The sequence below is a fragment of the Leuresthes tenuis genome, unplaced genomic scaffold, assembly GCF_036924035.1.
Source record: "Leuresthes tenuis unplaced genomic scaffold, fLeuTen1.0.hap1 SCAF_5, whole genome shotgun sequence".
Taxonomy (NCBI): Eukaryota; Metazoa; Chordata; class Actinopteri; order Atheriniformes; family Atherinopsidae; genus Leuresthes; species Leuresthes tenuis.
In genome coordinates this window covers 34,063,166-34,080,325 of record NW_027325359.1, presented here as the reverse complement: position 1 = coordinate 34,080,325, position 17,160 = coordinate 34,063,166, and the positions used below count along the sequence as shown (strand labels likewise).

At 39.9% G+C, this 17,160-nt stretch overlaps 13 non-coding genes across 13 annotated transcripts; all 13 read right to left on the bottom strand.

Annotated features, from left to right (window-relative positions):
- Window positions 1-921: 921 nt before the first annotated feature.
- Window positions 922-992, bottom strand: trnag-gcc (transfer RNA glycine (anticodon GCC)). Its single transcript has one exon. It is a non-coding gene; the product is annotated as a tRNA-Gly (tRNA).
- A 629-nt stretch (window positions 993-1,621) lies between these two features.
- On the bottom strand, window positions 1,622-1,692 carry trnag-gcc (transfer RNA glycine (anticodon GCC)). The gene has a single exon. It is a non-coding gene; the product is annotated as a tRNA-Gly (tRNA).
- Window positions 1,693-2,515: 823 nt separating this feature from the next.
- trnag-gcc (transfer RNA glycine (anticodon GCC)) lies at window positions 2,516-2,586 on the bottom strand. Its single transcript has one exon. It is a non-coding gene; the product is annotated as a tRNA-Gly (tRNA).
- Window positions 2,587-2,865: 279 nt separating this feature from the next.
- Window positions 2,866-2,936, bottom strand: trnag-gcc (transfer RNA glycine (anticodon GCC)). The gene has a single exon. It is a non-coding gene; the product is annotated as a tRNA-Gly (tRNA).
- Window positions 2,937-3,759: 823 nt separating this feature from the next.
- trnag-gcc (transfer RNA glycine (anticodon GCC)) lies at window positions 3,760-3,830 on the bottom strand. The gene has a single exon. It is a non-coding gene; the product is annotated as a tRNA-Gly (tRNA).
- A 982-nt stretch (window positions 3,831-4,812) lies between these two features.
- On the bottom strand, window positions 4,813-4,883 carry trnag-gcc (transfer RNA glycine (anticodon GCC)). Its single transcript has one exon. It is a non-coding gene; the product is annotated as a tRNA-Gly (tRNA).
- Window positions 4,884-5,511: 628 nt separating this feature from the next.
- On the bottom strand, window positions 5,512-5,582 carry trnag-gcc (transfer RNA glycine (anticodon GCC)). Its single transcript has one exon. It is a non-coding gene; the product is annotated as a tRNA-Gly (tRNA).
- A 279-nt stretch (window positions 5,583-5,861) lies between these two features.
- On the bottom strand, window positions 5,862-5,932 carry trnag-gcc (transfer RNA glycine (anticodon GCC)). Its single transcript has one exon. It is a non-coding gene; the product is annotated as a tRNA-Gly (tRNA).
- A 278-nt stretch (window positions 5,933-6,210) lies between these two features.
- Window positions 6,211-6,281, bottom strand: trnag-gcc (transfer RNA glycine (anticodon GCC)). The gene has a single exon. It is a non-coding gene; the product is annotated as a tRNA-Gly (tRNA).
- A 5,726-nt stretch (window positions 6,282-12,007) lies between these two features.
- trnag-gcc (transfer RNA glycine (anticodon GCC)) lies at window positions 12,008-12,078 on the bottom strand. The gene has a single exon. It is a non-coding gene; the product is annotated as a tRNA-Gly (tRNA).
- Window positions 12,079-13,952: 1,874 nt separating this feature from the next.
- trnag-gcc (transfer RNA glycine (anticodon GCC)) lies at window positions 13,953-14,023 on the bottom strand. Its single transcript has one exon. It is a non-coding gene; the product is annotated as a tRNA-Gly (tRNA).
- Window positions 14,024-14,846: 823 nt separating this feature from the next.
- On the bottom strand, window positions 14,847-14,917 carry trnag-gcc (transfer RNA glycine (anticodon GCC)). The gene has a single exon. It is a non-coding gene; the product is annotated as a tRNA-Gly (tRNA).
- A 279-nt stretch (window positions 14,918-15,196) lies between these two features.
- trnag-gcc (transfer RNA glycine (anticodon GCC)) lies at window positions 15,197-15,267 on the bottom strand. Its single transcript has one exon. It is a non-coding gene; the product is annotated as a tRNA-Gly (tRNA).
- Between the last annotated feature and the right edge of the window lie 1,893 nt (window positions 15,268-17,160).

The window sequence follows — 17,160 nt, the reverse complement described above, 5'->3', positions numbered from 1 at the left end:
CATTTTCTGTTAGGGGAGATGTTTATACAAATGCTTAGAAAACAAAAAGTTATTGATAGTTTTTTCCCCTTATCTCTTTTTCTTACCTCAATGAATAGTCTAAAGACTACGCTATCTACGAACCCAGTATCAAGTGAGAAACCGTGGGACGACTCACTGACCATCCTCACATCCATCACGACTTTTATGTTTGTGACACATAAGAACGGCATAGTATACCTGCATTGGCCAGGAATCGGACCCGGGTCTCCCGCGTGGCAGGCGAGAATTCTACCACTGAACGACCAATGCTCACAAAAGTGTTAATTTTCCAATTTTTTTTTTTCTTGGCATTTTCTCCATCCTTTTCTCATTTTCTGTTAGGGGAGATGTTTATACAAATGCTTAGAAAACATAAAGTTATTGATAGTTTTTTCCCCTTATCTCTTTTTCTTACCTCAATGAATAGTCTAAAGACTACGCTATCTACGAACCCAGTATCAAGTGAGAAACCGTGGGACGACTCACTGACCATCCTCACATCCATCACGACTTTTATGTTTGTGACACATAAGAACGGCATAGTATACCTGCATTGGCCGGGAAATGGACCCGGGTCTCCCGCATGGCAGGCGAGAATTCTACCACTGAACCACCAATGCTTACAAAAGTGTTAATTTTCCAACTTTTTTTTTTTCTTGGCACTTTCTCCATCCTTTTCTCATATTCTGTTAGGGGAGATGTTTATACAAATGCTTAGAAAACAAAAAGTTATTGATACTTTTTTCCCCTTATCTCTTTTTCTTACCTCAATGAATAGTCTAAAGACTACGCTATCTACGAACCCAGTATCAAGTGAGAAACCGTGGGACGACTCACTGACCATCCTCACATCCATCACGACTTTTATGTTTGTGACACATAAGAACGGCATAGTATACCTGCATTGGCCGGGAATCGGACCCGGGTCTCCCGCGTGGCAGGCGAGAATTCTACCACTGAACCACCAATGCTTACAAAAGTGTTAATTTTCCAACTTTTTTTTTTTCTTGGCACCTTCTCCATCCTTTTCTCATATTCTGTTAGGGGAGATGTGTATACAAATGCTTAGAAAACATAAAGTTATTGATACTTTTTTCACCTTTTCTCTTTTTCTTACCTTAACGAATAGTCTACTGCTCTGCTATCTACGAACCCAATATCAAGTGAGAAACCGTGGGACGACTCACTGACCATCCTCACATCCATCACGACTTTAAGGTCAGTGACACATAAGAACAGTAAGTTACATCTGTACTGGCCAGGAACTGGACCCGGGTCTGTCAAATGGGAGGCAAGAATTCTACCACTGAACGACCAATGCTCACAAAAGTGTTAATTTTCCAATTTTTTTTTTTCTTGGCATTTTCTCCATCCTTTTCTCATTTTCTGTTAGGGGAGATGTTTATACAAATGCTTAGAAAACATAAAGTTATTGATACTTTTTTCCCCTTATCTCTTTTTCTTACCTCAATGAATAGTCTAAAGACTACGCTATCTACGAACCCAGTATCAAGTGAGAAACCGTGGGACGACTCACTGACCATCCTCACATCCATCACGACTTTTATGTTTGTGACACATAAGAACGGCATAGTATACCTGCATTGGCCGGGAATCGGACCCGGGTCTCCCGCGTGGCAGGCGAGAATTCTACCACTGAACCACCAATGCTTACAAAAGTGTTAATTTTCCAACTTTTTTTTTTTCTTGGCACTTTCTCCATCCTTTTCTCATATTCTGTTAGGGGAGATGTTTATACAAATGCTTAGAAAACATAAAGTTATTGATACTTTTTTCACCTTTTCTCTTTTTCTTACCTTAATGAATAGTCTACTGCTCTGCTATCTACGAACCCAATATCAAGTGAGAAACCGTGGGACGACTCACTGACCATCCTCACATCCATCACGACTTTAAGGTCAGTGACACATAAGAACAGTAAGTTACATCTGTACTGGCCAGGAACTGGACCCGGGTCTGTCAAATGGGAGGCAAGAATTCTACCACTGAACCACCAATGTTTACAAGATTGTGGATTTACCAACTTTTTTTTCTTCTATCCTTTTCTCATATTGTGTTAGGGGAGATGTTTGTACAAATGATTAGAAAACAAGAAGTCATTGATATGTTTTTTTCTGTCTTTTGAATAGCCTCCAGACTATTCAAACACTGTCCCCCACATGGCAGGCAAGAATTCTACCACTGAACCACCAATGCTTACAATAGTGTTAATTTTCCAACTTTTTTTTCTTGGCACTTTCTCCATCCTTTTCTCATATTCTGTTAGGGGAAATGTTTATACAAATGCTTAGAAAACATAAAGTTATTGATACTTTTTTGACCTTTTCTCTTTTTCTTACCTTAATGAATAGTCTACAGACTCTGCAATCTACGAACCCAGTATCAAGTGAGAAACCGTGGGACGACTCACTGACCATCCTCACATCCATCACGACTTTCATGTTTGTGAAACATAAGAACGGTAAAGTATACCTGCATTGGCCGGGAATCGGACCCAGGTCTCCCGCGTGGCAGGCGAGAATTCTACCACTGAACCACCAATGCTTACAAAAGTGTTAATTTTCCAACTTTTTTTTTTTCTTGGCACCTTCTCCATCCTTTTCTCATATTCTGTTAGGGGAGATGTGTATACAAATGCTTAGAAAACATAAAGTTATTGATACTTTTTTCCCCTTATCTCTTTTTCTTACCTTAATGAATAGTCTACTGCTCTGCTATCTACGAACCCAATATCAAGTGAGAAACCGTGGGACGACTCACTGACCATCCTCACATCCATCACGACTTTTATGTTTGTGACACATAAGAACGGCATAGTATACCTGCATTGGCCGGGAATCGGACCCGGGTCTCCCGCGTGGCAGGCGAGAATTCTACCACTGAACCACCAATGCTTACAAAAGTGTTAATTTTCCAACTTTTTTTTTTTCTTGGCACCTTCTCCATCCTTTTCTCATATTCTGTTAGGGGAGATGTGTATACAAATGCTTAGAAAACATAAAGTTATTGATACTTTTTTCACCTTTTCTCTTTTTCTTACCTTAACGAATAGTCTACTGCTCTGCTATCTACGAACCCAATATCAAGTGAGAAACCGTGGGACGACTCACTGACCATCCTCACATCCATCACGACTTTAAGGTCAGTGACACATAAGAACAGTAAGTTACATCTGTACTGGCCAGGAACTGGACCCGGGTCTGTCAAATGGGAGGCAAGAATTCTACCACTGAACCACCAATGTTTACAAGATTGTGGATTTACCAACTTTTTTTTCTTCTATCCTTTTCTCATATTGTGTTAGGGGAGATGTTTGTACAAATGATTAGAAAACAAGAAGTCATTGATATGTTTTTTTCTGTCTTTTGAATAGTCTCCAGACTATTCAAACACTGTCCCCCACATGGCAGGCAAGAATTCTACCACTGAACCACCAATGCTTACAATAGTGTTAATTTTCCAACTTTTTTTTCTTGGCACTTTCTCCATCCTTTTCTCATATTCTGTTAGGGGAAATGTTTATACAAATGCTTAGAAAACATAAAGTTATTGATACTTTTTTGACCTTTTCTCTTTTTCTTACCTTAATGAATAGTCTACAGACTCTGCAATCTACGAACCCAGTATCAAGTGAGAAACCGTGGGACGACTCACTGACCATCCTCACATCCATCACGACTTTCATGTTTGTGAAACATAAGAACGGTAAAGTATACCTGCATTGGCCGGGAATCGGACCCAGGTCTCCCGCGTGGCAGGCGAGAATTCTACCACTGAACCACCAATGCTTACAAAAGTGTTAATTTTCCAACTTTTTTTTTTTCTTGGCACCTTCTCCATCCTTTTCTCATATTCTGTTAGGGGAAATGTTTATACAAATGCTTTGAAAACAAAAAGTTATTGATAGTTTTTTCCCCTTATCTCTTTTTCTTACCTCAATGAATAGTCTACAGACTACGCTATCTACGAACCCAGTATCAAGTGAGAAACCGTGGGACGACTCACTGACCATCTTCACATCCATCACGACTTTTATGTTTGTGACACATAAGAACGGTAAAGTATATCTGTATTGGCCGGGAATCAGACCCGGGTCTCCCGCGTGGCAGGCGAGAATTCTACCACTGAACCACCAATGCTTACAAAAGTGTTAATTTTCCAACTTTTTTTTTTTCTTGGCACCTTCTCCATCCTTTTCTCATATTCTGTTAGGGGAAATGTTTATACAAATGCTTTGAAAACAAAAAGTTATTGATAGTTTTTTCCCCTTATCTCTTTTTCTTACCTCAATGAATAGTCTACAGACTACGCTATCTACGAACCCAGTATCAAGTGAGAAACCGTGGGACGACTCACTGACCATCTTCACATCCATCACGACTTTTATGTTTGTGACACATAAGAACGGTAAAGTATATCTGTATTGGCCGGGAATCAGACCCGGGTCTCCCGCGTGGCAGGCGAGAATTCTACCACTGAACCACCAATGCTTACAAAAGTGTTAATTTTCCAACTTTTTTTTTTTCTTGGCTCTTTCTCCATCCTTTTCTTATATTCTGTTAGGGGAGATGTTTATACAAATGCTTAGAAAACATAAAGTTAATAATACTTTTTTCACCTTTTCTCTTTTTCTTACCTTAATGAGTAGTCTACAGACTCCGCAATCTACGAACCCAGTATCAAGTGAGAAACCGTGGGACGACTCACTGACCATCCTCACATCCATCACGACTTTTATGTTTGTGACACATAAGAACGGGAAAGTATACATGCATTGGCCGGGAATCGGACCCGGGTCTCCCGCGTGGCAGGCGAGAATTCTACCACTGAATCACCAATGCTCACAAAAGTGTTAATTTTCCAATTTTTTTTTTTCTTGGCACTTTCTCCATCCTTTTCTTATATTCTGTTAGGGGAGATGTTTATACAAATGCTTAGAAAACAAAAAGTTATTGATACTTTTTTCCCCTTATCTCTTTTTCTTACCTTAATGAATAGTCTACTGCTCTGCTATCTACGAACCCAATATCAAGTGAGAAACCGTGGGACGACTCACTGACCATCCTCACATCCATCACGACTTTTATGTTTGTGACACATAAGAACGGTGAAGTATATCTGTATTTGCCGGGAATCAGACCCGGGTCTCCCGCGTGGCAGGCGAGAATTCTACCACTGAACCACCAATGCTTACAAAACTGTTAATTTTCCAACTTTTTTTTTTCTTGGCACTTTCTCCATCCTTTTCTTATATTCTGTTAGGGGAGATGTTTATACAAATGCTTAGAAAACATAAAGTTATTGATACTTTTTTCACCTTTTCTCTTTTTCTTACCTTAATGAGTAGTCTACAGACTCCGCAATCTACGAACCCAGTATCAAGTGAGAAACCGTGGGACGACTCACTGACCATCCTCACATCCATCACGACTTTTATGTTTGTGACACATAAGAACGGGATAGTCTACCTGCATTGGCCGGGAATCAGACCCGGGTCTCCCGCGTGGCAGGCGAGAATTCTACCACTGAACCACCAATGCTCACAAAAGTGTTAATTTTCCAATTTTTTTTTTTCTTGGCATTTTCTCCATCCTTTTCTCATTTTCTGTTAGGGGAGATGTTTATACAAATGCTTAGAAAACAAAAAGTTATTGATACTTTTTTCCCCTTATCTCTTTTTCTTACCTCAATGAATAGTCTAAAGACTACGCTATCTACGAACCCAGTATCAACTGAGAAACCGTGGGACGACTCACTGACCATCCTCACATCCATCACGACTTTTATGTTTGTGACACATAAGAAAGGCATAGTATACCTGCATTGGCCAGGAATCGGACCCGGGTCTCCCGCGTGGCAGGCGAGAATTCTACCACTGAACCACCAATGCTCACAAAAGTTTTAATTTTCCAATTTTTTTTTTCTTGGCATTTTCTCCATCCTTTTCTCATTTTCTGTTAGGGGAGATGTTTATACAAATGCTTAGAAAACAAAAAGTTATTGATAGTTTTTTCCCCTTATCTCTTTTTCTTACCTCAATGAATAGTCTAAAGACTACGCTATCTACGAACCCAGTATCAAGTGAGAAACCGTGGGACGACTCACTGACCATCCTCACATCCATCACGACTTTCATGTTTGTGAAACATAAGAACGGTAAAGTATACCTGCATTGGCCGGGAATCGGACCCGGGTCTCCCGCGTGGCAGGCGAGAATTCTACCACTGAACCACCAATGCTTACAAAAGTGTTAATTTTCCAACTTTTTTTTTTTCTTGGCACCTTCTCCATCCTTTTCTCATATTCTGTTAGGGGAGATGTGTATACAAATGCTTAGAAAACATAAAGTTATTGATACTTTTTTCACCTTTTCTCTTTTTCTTACCTTAATGAATAGTCTACTGCTCTGCTATCTACGAACCCAATATCAAGTGAGAAACCGTGGGACGACTCACTGACCATCCTCACATCCATCACGACTTTAAGGTCAGTGACACATAAGAACAGTAAGTTACATCTGTACTGGCCAGGAACTGGACCCGGGTCTGTCAAATGGGAGGCAAGAATTCTACCACTGAACCACCAATGTTTACAAGATTGTGGATTTACCAACTTTTTTTTCTTCTATCCTTTTCTCATATTGTGTTAGGGGAGATGTTTGTACAAATGATTAGAAAACAAGAAGTCATTGATATGTTTTTTTCTGTCTTTTGAATAGTCTCCAGACTATTCAAACACTGTCCCCCACATGGCAGGCAAGAATTCTACCACTGAACCACCAATGCTTACAATAGTGTTAATTTTCCAACTTTTTTTTCTTGGCACTTTCTCCATCCTTTTCTCATATTCTGTTAGGGGAGATGTTTATACAAATGCTTTGAAAACAAAAAGTTATTGATAGTTTTTTCCCCTTATCTCTTTTTCTTACCTCAATGAATAGTCTACAGCCTACGCTATCTACGAACCCAGTATCAAGTGAGAAACCGTGGGACGACTCACTGACCATCTTCACATCCATCACGACTTTTATGTTTGTGACACATAAGAACGGTAAAGTATATCTGTATTGGCCGGGAATCAGACCCGGGTCTCCCGCGTGGCAGGCGAGAATTCTACCACTGAATCACCAATGCTCACAAAAGTGTTAATTTTCCAATTTTTTTTTTTCTTGGCATTTTCTCCATCCTTTTCTCATATTCTTATAGGGGAGATGTTTATACAAATGCTTAGAAAACAAAAAGTTATTGATACTTTTTTCCCCTCATCTCTTTTTCTTACCTTAATGAATAGTCTACTGCTCTGCTATCTACGAACCCAATATCAAGTGAGAAACCGTGGGACGACTCACTGACCATCCTCACATCCATCACGACTTTTATGTTTGTGACACATAAGAACGGGAAAGTATACCTGCATTGGCCGGGAATCGGACCCGGGTCTCCCGCGTGGCAGGCGAGAATTCTACCACTGAATCACCAATTCTCACAAAAGTGTTAATTTTCCAATTTTTTTTTTTCTTGGCATTTTCTCCATCCTTTTCTCATATTCTTATAGGGGAGATGTTTATACAAATGCTTAGAAAACAAAAAGTTATTGATACTTTTTTCCCCTTATCTCTTTTTCTTACCTTAATGAATAGTCTACTGCTCTGCTATCTACGAACCCAATATCAAGTGAGAAACCGTGGGACGACTCACTGACCATCCTCACATCCATCACGACTTTTATGTTTGTGACACATAAGAACGGTAAAGTATATCTGTATTGGCCGGGAATCAGACCCGGGTCTCCCGCGTGGCAGGCGAGAATTCTACCACTGAACCACCAATGCTTACAAAACTGTTAATTTTCCAACTTTTTTTTTTTTCTTGGCACTTTCTCCATCCTTTTCTTATATTCTGTTAGGGGAGATGTTTATACAAATGCTTAGAAAACAAAAAGTTATTGATACTTTTTTCCCCTTATCTCTTTTTCTTACCTTAATGAATAGTCTACTGCTCTGCTATCTACGAACCCAATATCAAGTGAGAAACCGTGGGACGACTCACTGACCATCCTCACATCCATCACGACTTTTATGTTTGTGACACATAAGAACGGTAAAGTATATCTGTATTGGCCGGGAATCAGACCCGGGTCTCCCGCGTGGCAGGCGAGAATTCTACCACTGAACCACCAATGCTTACAAAACTGTTAATTTTCCAACTTTTTTTTTTTCTTGGCACTTTCTCCATCCTTTTCTTATATTCTGTTAGGGGAGATGTTTATACAAATGCTTAGAAAACATAAAGTTATTGATACTTTTTTCACCTTTTCTCTTTTTCTTACCTTAATGAGTAGTCTACAGACTCCGCAATCTACGAACCCAGTATCAAGTGAGAAACCGTGGGACGACTCACTGACCATCCTCACATCCATCACGACTTTTATGTTTGTGACACATAAGAACGGCATAGTCTACCTGCATTGGCCGGGAATCAGACCCGGGTCTCCCGCGTGGCAGGCGAGAATTCTACCACTGAACGACCAATGCTCACAAAAGTGTTAATTTTCCAATTTTTTTTTTTCTTGGCATTTTCTCCATCCTTTTCTCATTTTCTGTTAGGGGAGATGTTTATACAAATGCTTAGAAAACAAAAAGTTATTGATACTTTTTTCCCCTTATCTCTTTTTCTTACCTCAATGAATAGTCTAAAGACTACGCTATCTACGAACCCAGTATCAAGTGAGAAACCGTGGGACGACTCACTGACCATCCTCACATCCATCACGACTTTTATGTTTGTGACACATAAGAACGGCATAGTATACCTGCATTGGCCAGGAATCGGACCCGGGTCTCCCGCGTGGCAGGCGAGAATTCTACCACTGAACGACCAATGCTCACAAAAGTGTTAATTTTCCAATTTTTTTTTTTCTTGGCATTTTCTCCATCCTTTTCTCATTTTCTGTTAGGGGAGATGTTTATACAAATGCTTAGAAAACAAAAAGTTATTGATAGTTTTTTCCCCTTATCTCTTTTTCTTACCTCAATGAATAGTCTAAAGACTACGCTATCTACGAACCCAGTATCAAGTGAGAAACCGTGGGACGACTCACTGACCATCCTCACATCCATCACGACTTTTATGTTTGTGACACATAAGAACGGCATAGTATACCTGCATTGGCCAGGAATCGGACCCGGGTCTCCCGCGTGGCAGGCGAGAATTCTACCACTGAACGACCAATGCTCACAAAAGTGTTAATTTTCCAATTTTTTTTTTTCTTGGCATTTTCTCCATCCTTTTCTCATTTTCTGTTAGGGGAGATGTTTATACAAATGCTTAGAAAACAAAAAGTTATTGATAGTTTTTTCCCCTTATCTCTTTTTCTTACCTCAATGAATAGTCTAAAGACTACGCTATCTACGAACCCAGTATCAAGTGAGAAACCGTGGGACGACTCACTGACCATCCTCACATCCATCACGACTTTTATGTTTGTGACACATAAGAACGGCATAGTATACCTGCATTGGCCGGGAAATGGACCCGGGTCTCCCGCATGGCAGGCGAGAATTCTACCACTGAACCACCAATGCTTACAAAAGTGTTAATTTTCCAACTTTTTTTTTTTCTTGGCACTTTCTCCATCCTTTTCTCATATTCTGTTAGGGGAGATGTTTATACAAATGCTTAGAAAACAAAAAGTTATTGATACTTTTTTCCCCTTATCTCTTTTTCTTACCTTAATGAATAGTCTACTGCTCTGCTATCTACGAACCCAATATCAAGTGAGAAACCGTGGGACGACTCACTGACCATCCTCACATCCATCACGACTTTTATGTTTGTGACACATAAGAACGGTAAAGTATATCTGTATTGGCCGGGAATCAGACCCGGGTCTCCCGCGTGGCAGGCGAGAATTCTACCACTGAACCACCAATGCTTACAAAACTGTTAATTTTCCAACTTTTTTTTTTTTCTTGGCACTTTCTCCATCCTTTTCTTATATTCTGTTAGGGGAGATGTTTATACAAATGCTTAGAAAACAAAAAGTTATTGATACTTTTTTCCCCTTATCTCTTTTTCTTACCTTAATGAATAGTCTACTGCTCTGCTATCTACGAACCCAATATCAAGTGAGAAACCGTGGGACGACTCACTGACCATCCTCACATCCATCACGACTTTTATGTTTGTGACACATAAGAACGGTAAAGTATATCTGTATTGGCCGGGAATCAGACACGGGTCTCCCGCGTGGCAGGCGAGAATTCTACCACTGAACCACCAATGCTTACAAAACTGTTAATTTTCCAACTTTTTTTTTTTCTTGGCACTTTCTCCATCCTTTTCTTATATTCTGTTAGGGGAGATGTTTATACAAATGCTTAGAAAACATAAAGTTATTGATACTTTTTTCACCTTTTCTCTTTTTCTTACCTTAATGAGTAGTCTACAGACTCCGCAATCTACGAACCCAGTATCAAGTGAGAAACCGTGGGACGACTCACTGACCATCCTCACATCCATCACGACTTTTATGTTTGTGACACATAAGAACGGCATAGTCTACCTGCATTGGCCGGGAATCAGACCCGGGTCTCCCGCGTGGCAGGCGAGAATTCTACCACTGAACGACCAATGCTCACAAAAGTGTTAATTTTCCAATTTTTTTTTTTCTTGGCATTTTCTCCATCCTTTTCTCATTTTCTGTTAGGGGAGATGTTTATACAAATGCTTAGAAAACAAAAAGTTATTGATACTTTTTTCCCCTTATCTCTTTTTCTTACCTCAATGAATAGTCTAAAGACTACGCTATCTACGAACCCAGTATCAAGTGAGAAACCGTGGGACGACTCACTGACCATCCTCACATCCATCACGACTTTTATGTTTGTGACACATAAGAACGGCATAGTATACCTGCATTGGCCAGGAATCGGACCCGGGTCTCCCGCGTGGCAGGCGAGAATTCTACCACTGAACGACCAATGCTCACAAAAGTGTTAATTTTCCAATTTTTTTTTTTCTTGGCATTTTCTCCATCCTTTTCTCATTTTCTGTTAGGGGAGATGTTTATACAAATGCTTAGAAAACAAAAAGTTATTGATAGTTTTTTCCCCTTATCTCTTTTTCTTACCTCAATGAATAGTCTAAAGACTACGCTATCTACGAACCCAGTATCAAGTGAGAAACCGTGGGACGACTCACTGACCATCCTCACATCCATCACGACTTTTATGTTTGTGACACATAAGAACGGCATAGTATACCTGCATTGGCCAGGAATCGGACCCGGGTCTCCCGCGTGGCAGGCGAGAATTCTACCACTGAACGACCAATGCTCACAAAAGTGTTAATTTTCCAATTTTTTTTTTTCTTGGCATTTTCTCCATCCTTTTCTCATTTTCTGTTAGGGGAGATGTTTATACAAATGCTTAGAAAACATAAAGTTATTGATAGTTTTTTCCCCTTATCTCTTTTTCTTACCTCAATGAATAGTCTAAAGACTACGCTATCTACGAACCCAGTATCAAGTGAGAAACCGTGGGACGACTCACTGACCATCCTCACATCCATCACGACTTTTATGTTTGTGACACATAAGAACGGCATAGTATACCTGCATTGGCCGGGAAATGGACCCGGGTCTCCCGCATGGCAGGCGAGAATTCTACCACTGAACCACCAATGCTTACAAAAGTGTTAATTTTCCAACTTTTTTTTTTTCTTGGCACTTTCTCCATCCTTTTCTCATATTCTGTTAGGGGAGATGTTTATACAAATGCTTAGAAAACAAAAAGTTATTGATACTTTTTTCCCCTTATCTCTTTTTCTTACCTCAATGAATAGTCTAAAGACTACGCTATCTACGAACCCAGTATCAAGTGAGAAACCGTGGGACGACTCACTGACCATCCTCACATCCATCACGACTTTTATGTTTGTGACACATAAGAACGGCATAGTATACCTGCATTGGCCGGGAATCGGACCCGGGTCTCCCGCGTGGCAGGCGAGAATTCTACCACTGAACCACCAATGCTTACAAAAGTGTTAATTTTCCAACTTTTTTTTTTTCTTGGCACCTTCTCCATCCTTTTCTCATATTCTGTTAGGGGAGATGTGTATACAAATGCTTAGAAAACATAAAGTTATTGATACTTTTTTCACCTTTTCTCTTTTTCTTACCTTAACGAATAGTCTACTGCTCTGCTATCTACGAACCCAATATCAAGTGAGAAACCGTGGGACGACTCACTGACCATCCTCACATCCATCACGACTTTAAGGTCAGTGACACATAAGAACAGTAAGTTACATCTGTACTGGCCAGGAACTGGACCCGGGTCTGTCAAATGGGAGGCAAGAATTCTACCACTGAACCACCAATGTTTACAAGATTGTGGATTTACCAACTTTTTTTTCTTCTATCCTTTTCTCATATTGTGTTAGGGGAGATGTTTGTACAAATGATTAGAAAACAAGAAGTCATTGATATGTTTTTTTCTGTCTTTTGAATAGTCTCCAGACTATTCAAACACTGTCCCCCACATGGCAGGCAAGAATTCTACCACTGAACCACCAATGCTTACAATAGTGTTAATTTTCCAACTTTTTTTTCTTGGCACTTTCTCCATCCTTTTCTCATATTCTGTTAGGGGAAATGTTTATACAAATGCTTAGAAAACATAAAGTTATTGATACTTTTTTGACCTTTTCTCTTTTTCTTACCTTAATGAATAGTCTACAGACTCTGCAATCTACGAACCCAGTATCAAGTGAGAAACCGTGGGACGACTCACTGACCATCCTCACATCCATCACGACTTTCATGTTTGTGAAACATAAGAACGGTAAAGTATACCTGCATTGGCCGGGAATCAGACCCAGGTCTCCCGCGTGGCAGGCGAGAATTCTACCACTGAACCACCAATGCTTACAAAAGTGTTAATTTTCCAACTTTTTTTTTTTCTTGGCACCTTCTCCATCCTTTTCTCATATTCTGTTAGGGGAGATGTGTATACAAATGCTTAGAAAACATAAAGTTATTGATACTTTTTTCACCTTTTCTCTTTTTCTTACCTTAATGAGTAGTCTACAGACTCCGCAATCTACGAACCCAGTATCAAGTGAGAAACCGTGGGACGACTCACTGACCATCCTCACATCCATCACGACTTTTATGTTTGTGACACATAAGAACGGGATAGTCTACCTGCATTGGCCGGGAATCAGACCCGGGTCTCCCGCGTGGCAGGCGAGAATTCTACCACTGAACGACCAATGCTCACAAAAGTGTTAATTTTCCAATTTTTTTTTTTCTTGGCATTTTCTCCATCCTTTTCTCATTTTCTGTTAGGGGAGATGTTTATACAAATGCTTAGAAAACAAAAAGTTATTGATACTTTTTTCCCCTTATCTCTTTTTCTTACCTCAATGAATAGTCTAAAGACTGCGCTATCTACGAACCCAGTATCAAGTGAGAAACCGTGGGACGACTCACTGACCATCCTCACATCCATCACGACTTTTATGTTTGTGACACATAAGAACGGCATAGTATACCTGCATTGGCCAGGAATCGGACCCGGGTCTCCCGCGTGGCAGGCGAGAATTCTACCACTGAACGACCAATGCTCACAAAAGTGTTAATTTTCCAAATTTTTTTTTTCTTGGCATTTTCTCCATCCTTTTCTCATTTTCTGTTAGGGGAGATGTTTATACAAATGCTTAGAAAACATAAAGTTATTGATAGTTTTTTCCCCTTATCTCTTTTTCTTACCTCAATGAATAGTCTAAAGACTACGCTATCTACGAACCCAGTATCAAGTGAGAAACCGTGGGACGACTCACTGACCATCCTCACATCCATCACGACTTTTATGTTTGTGACACATAAGAACGGCATAGTATACCTGCATTGGCCGGGAATCGGACCCGGGTCTCCCGCGTGGCAGGCGAGAATTCTACCACTGAACCACCAATGCTTACAAAAGTGTTAATTTTCCAACTTTTTTTTTTTCTTGGCACTTTCTCCATCCTTTTCTCATATTCTGTTAGGGGAGATGTTTATACAAATGCTTAGAAAACATAAAGTTATTGATACTTTTTTCACCTTTTCTCTTTTTCTTACCTTAATGAATAGTCTACTGCTCTGCTATCTACGAACCCAATATCAAGTGAGAAACCGTGGGACGACTCACTGACCATCCTCACATCCATCACGACTTTAAGGTCAGTGACACATAAGAACAGTAAGTTACATCTGTACTGGCCAGGAACTGGACCCGGGTCTGTCAAATGGGAGGCAAGAATTCTACCACTGAACCACCAATGTTTACAAGATTGTGGATTTACCAACTTTTTTTTCTTCTATCCTTTTCTCATATTGTGTTAGGGGAGATGTTTGTACAAATGATTAGAAAACAAGAAGTCATTGATATGTTTTTTTCTGTCTTTTGAATAGCCTCCAGACTATTCAAACACTGTCCCCCACATGGCAGGCAAGAATTCTACCACTGAACCACCAATGCTTACAATAGTGTTAATTTTCCAACTTTTTTTTCTTGGCACTTTCTCCATCCTTTTCTCATATTCTGTTAGGGGAAATGTTTATACAAATGCTTAGAAAACATAAAGTTATTGATACTTTTTTGACCTTTTCTCTTTTTCTTACCTTAATGAATAGTCTACAGACTCTGCAATCTACGAACCCAGTATCAAGTGAGAAACCGTGGGACGACTCACTGACTATCCTCACATCCATCACGACTTTCATGTTTGTGAAACATAAGAACGGTAAAGTATACCTGCATTGGCCGGGAATCGGACCCAGGTCTCCCGCGTGGCAGGCGAGAATTCTACCACTGAACCACCAATGCTTACAAAAGTGTTAATTTTCCAACTTTTTTTTTTTCTTGGCACCTTCTCCATCCTTTTCTCATATTCTGTTAGGGGAGATGTGTATACAAATGCTTAGAAAACATAAAGTTATTGATACTTTTTTCCCCTTATCTCTTTTTCTTACCTTAATGAATAGTCTACTGCTCTGCTATCTACGAACCCAATATCAAGTGAGAAACCGTGGGACGACTCACTGACCATCCTCACATCCATCACGACTTTTATGTTTGTGACACATAAGAACGGCATAGTATACCTGCATTGGCCGGGAATCGGACCCGGGTCTCCCGCGTGGCAGGCGAGAATTCTACCACTGAACCACCAATGCTTACAAAAGTGTTAATTTTCCAACTTTTTTTTTTTCTTGGCACCTTCTCCATCCTTTTCTCATATTCTGTTAGGGGAGATGTGTATACAAATGCTTAGAAAACATAAAGTTATTGATACTTTTTTCACCTTTTCTCTTTTTCTTACCTTAACGAATAGTCTACTGCTCTGCTATCTACGAACCCAATATCAAGTGAGAAACCGTGGGACGACTCACTGACCATCCTCACATCCATCACGACTTTAAGGTCAGTGACACATAAGAACAGTAAGTTACATCTGTACTGGCCAGGAACTGGACCCGGGTCTGTCAAATGGGAGGCAAGAATTCTACCACTGAACCACCAATGTTTACAAGATTGTGGATTTACCAACTTTTTTTTCTTCTATCCTTTTCTCATATTGTGTTAGGGGAGATGTTTGTACAAATGATTAGAAAACAAGAAGTCATTGATATGTTTTTTTCTGTCTTTTGAATAGCCTCCAGACTATTCAAACACTGTCCCCCACATGGCAGGCAAGAATTCTACCACTGAACCACCAATGCTTACAATAGTGTTAATTTTCCAACTTTTTTTTCTTGGCACTTTCTCCATCCTTTTCTCATATTCTGTTAGGGGAAATGTTTATACAAATGCTTAGAAAACATAAAGTTATTGATACTTTTTTGACCTTTTCTCTTTTTCTTACCTTAATGAATAGTCTACAGACTCTGCAATCTACGAACCCAGTATCAAGTGAGAAACCGTGGGACGACTCACTGACCATCCTCACATCCATCACGACTTTCATGTTTGTGAAACATAAGAACGGTAAAGTATATCTGTATTGGCCGGGAATCAGACCCGGGTCTCCCGCGTGGCAGGCGAGAATTCTACCACTGAACCACCAATGCTTACAAAACTGTTAATTTTCCAACTTTTTTTTTTTCTTGGCACTTTCTCCATCCTTTTCTTATATTCTGTTAGGGGAGATGTTTATACAAATGCTTAGAAAACAAAAAGTTATTGATACTTTTTTCCCCTTATCTCTTTTTCTTACCTTAATGAATAGTCTACTGCTCTGCTATCTACGAACCCAATATCAAGTGAGAAACCGTGGGACGACTCACTGACCATCCTCACATCCATCACGACTTTTATGTTTGTGACACATAAGAACGGTAAAGTATATTTGTATTGGTCGGGAATCAGACCCGGGTCTCCCGCGTGGCAGGCGAGAATTCTACCACTGAACCACCAATGCTTACAAAACTGTTAATTTTCCAACTTTTTTTTTTTCTTGGCACTTTCTCCATCCTTTTCTTATATTCTGTTAGGGGAGATGTTTATACAAATGCTTAGAAAACAAAAAGTTATTGATACTTTTTTCCCCTTATCTCTTTTTCTTACCTTAATGAATAGTCTACTGCTCTGCTATCTACGAACCCAATATCAAGTGAGAAACCGTGGGACGACTCACTGACCATCCTCACATCCATCACGACTTTTATGTTTGTGACACATAAGAACGGTAAAGTATATCTGTATTGGCCGGGAATCAGACCCGGGTCTCCCGCGTGGCAGGCAAGAATTCTACCACTGAACCACCAATGCTTACAAAACTGTTAATTTTCCAACTTTTTTTTTTTCTTGGCACTTTCTCCATCCTTTTCTTATATTCTGTTAGGGGAGATGTTTATACAAATGCTTAGAAAACATAAAGTTATTGATACTTTTTTCACCTTTTCTCTTTTTCTTACCTTAATGAGTAGTCTACAGACTCCGCAATCTACGAACCCAGTATCAAGTGAGAAACCGTGGGACGACTCACTGACCATCCTCACATCCATCACGACTTTTATGTTTGTGACACATAAGAACGGGATAGTCTACCTGCATTGGCCGGGAATCAG